Genomic DNA, 2,831 nt, shown 5'->3' with positions numbered 1-2,831 from the left:
CGGCCCTTGCGCCATAAAACATCAAACATCATCATCATCGGCGCAGAGGTATGATAGGCAGGAAGGACACGCGAGATAGATGTCAAATATTGTTGTGGGTCAGAAAGAAACCCCAAAAAGACCATTTATTTTTGAAGTCCTGTGTATGTGCCGCACGATAACTTGAATCGGTGCTAGTGTCCTTGTCTCTGTGTCGTCGTTTTGTTCTTGCGCTATAACTATCGTCAAGCCATACCAACTAGCCCAAGCTGCCACACTTCTAAGTTACATTTCGTTCAGTTCATGTCTCAATCTTCGCGCAGCGTGGGTAGTGAAGTGGGGTGAAACACACCGAAGCAGCACCTTTGTTGGCTAAAGACCGTTAAGTATGAGATTTGTTTCGTTTTTGGAGCTCTGCAAGTCGTATTTGACAAGTCGTATTTGAGCGAAGCGTCGTCTACGCAGCGCTGAGCATAGATGTAGCGTCTCATACCATATCGGAATATCACATTGACTTTCCCGTTTCTTGTGTGTCTTGCCATAACTGTTTAAACCGACTCCAAAATGACGGCGAAGTTAAGTTGACGCACCGTCGCACTCTTGACTCGGTGCTACAATTTGGTGGGAGGCTTCACCCAAACGGGTGAGGCCTTCCGAAAATCGGCCTATAGCCTCATAAGAGTGTCCCTCCCCACCTTAATCTTTAGTAAAAGGTGAAAGATTAGTGCTTGGACTTGAGAAGAGACCTGAGCTATGGTGGCTAGGAAGGATAGGTGTCAGCATCGTCCCGGCCGTGCCTTGAAAGGAGGCGTGCTGGTATTTCGTTCCACCGTGGAGCGGCGCACAAGTCGCCACCACGATCGTCGAGAGCGCTTGCCAGCCGCTAGCGCGGCACTTTTAGTCGCTTGCTCGTGTGCTAGCAAGCCGCAACGTCTGCGCTTTGCCTATTTGGACTTGTTTGGGATCAATACGTGCCAATATGACCAAACAACAGTGATGAGTACACAGCAAAGACACTGCTTTGCACCTGGATGCAATGTGGGATATGCTTCGGCCCGCAAGCAAGGGAAGAAAGCGTCTCTTTTCTCTGCTCCCGCCGACGATGAACAGCGCAAACAAAGCCTGGGATCTGACAAACCACTGGAAAAGGATTGCGTTGTGTGCGAAGCTTATTTCGACGAAAGATTCATCGTCCGTAGCTACAAGCATGTTATCAACAGGTTCTTGGCAACTTGGGAAAACACTGTACCTAAGGAGGGTGGGTTCCTATGTGAGTCAACTGCCAAAGGACTCCGCGTCACTCTAACCAGCACCCTTTCGATCCGGCACTATGTCAAGAAAACCTTGGGCTATAAATACTTGATGACGTCTAGCATCTGCCAAGATGCGAGACAAAGAAAAATTGCAACACGGTCACCATTCCTCTGCATGGTTCGCATAACGTCGATTCCCAGGTACGGGGGATCTGCCGATTTTTTTTAATTCTTGAGCAAATGTCTGGCTCGAAAGATCACCCTTCGCCGACACAATTTTTCATCTCTGTGAATTGCCTCAGTTCTTACAGTTTGACACAGTCACCCTCCAGTCCCCGCAGGGGCGCCTGCGCAAGTAGGCGTTTGGTGTGTAGCGACACCACGGACCCGAGCTAACGGGGGAGTTTATACTCCCTCCCACGCCTAGCCGTGCGTGGTTTTGCCCTGTCCGGGGAAAAGGGGATCCTGGGGGTTGAGCCGACGCTGGGTGTTTGGACCGTTAAGGCCCCCCGGCAGAGGCAACACATCCCTTTGGCCCCGACTTCACGTAGACGGCACCCCTGGGCTGACCCACCCAGGGGAAACCGGCAGTCGCCTTTTCCTGTCTCTCCCTCTCTTCATCTTCGTCTTTTCCTCTTACTTTCAATCTTTCCTGTTCTCTCCTCTCCTCAATTTACTTCTGTTTTTCCTGGCGGCAAGGGTTAACCTTGTGTGGCTATCCAAACTAGGGTAAACCATATTGGGTTATAGTAACTGCGTACTGCTGACGTTGCGCAGACATGCCCACATGCTCTGCCACGTCCCCTTGTTGGACTCCGTGGTGGGTGGTAGGCGCTGTTACCGAAAAAAACACATTTTCCCATGGGATCCTCGACCCCCTCTATAACTGATCGTGCCTCGAAAAGGGTACGCGCTGACGCAACTTCACTACTTTGGCCCAAAAACAGAGAAACTTTCCCAAAATACCATGTCCTCGACTGCGAACAATCATCTACGAGAGCTAGAGCTATCTCACCCTTCCTTGTGGCCAAGTGCTTGAGAGAGACCATTGGAACCGGTTATAAGGCCACGAAGATGGCAAGTGGAGATCTGCTTCTCGAATTAAAAGACAAGGAACAGTACAATAAACTCTCGCATCTTGTAGCCTTTGGTAACATCCCCGTCTCTGTGAGTGCACATCGTACCATGAATACAGTGAAGGGCGTTGTATCGGACGATGATTTGATGACACTGAGTGAAGAAGAGCTTCTTGATGGATGGAAGGACCAAGGTGTAATACATGTCCAGCGAATCAAAATCAGACGCAACAACAACTAAATAGCAACAAAGCACTTAATACTCACCTTCAACTCAACCACTTTACCTGAGACTCTCGAAACTGGCTGTATAAAACTCCATGTGCGACCCTTCATTCCTAACCCAAGGCGTTGTTTCAAATGCCAGCGATTTGGTCATGCATCCCAGAGCTGCCGAGGGCAGCTGATCTGTGCTAAGTGTGGCACAACCGGCCACAGTGCTGATGAATGTAGTCATGATGAGGTCCTCTGTGCTGACTGCGAAGGTAGTCACCACGCATACTCCAGAGCGTGCCCAGCCTGG

The 2,831-nt window shown here is 50.0% G+C and overlaps 1 non-coding gene across 1 annotated transcript; it reads right to left on the bottom strand.

Annotated features, from left to right (window-relative positions):
• Nucleotides 1-609: 609 nt before the first annotated feature.
• On the bottom strand, nt 610-733 carry LOC142804317 (U5 spliceosomal RNA). The gene has a single exon (XR_012894588.1). It is a non-coding gene; the product is annotated as a U5 spliceosomal RNA (small nuclear RNA).
• Nucleotides 734-2,831: the final 2,098 nt, after the last annotated feature.

This window comes from Rhipicephalus microplus, chromosome 3, assembly GCF_043290135.1.
Source record: "Rhipicephalus microplus isolate Deutch F79 chromosome 3, USDA_Rmic, whole genome shotgun sequence".
NCBI lineage: Eukaryota > Metazoa > Arthropoda > Arachnida > Ixodida > Ixodidae > Rhipicephalus > Rhipicephalus microplus.
The sequence above is the reverse complement of the archived record's forward strand: the minus strand, read 5'-3'. Positions and strand labels throughout refer to the sequence as shown.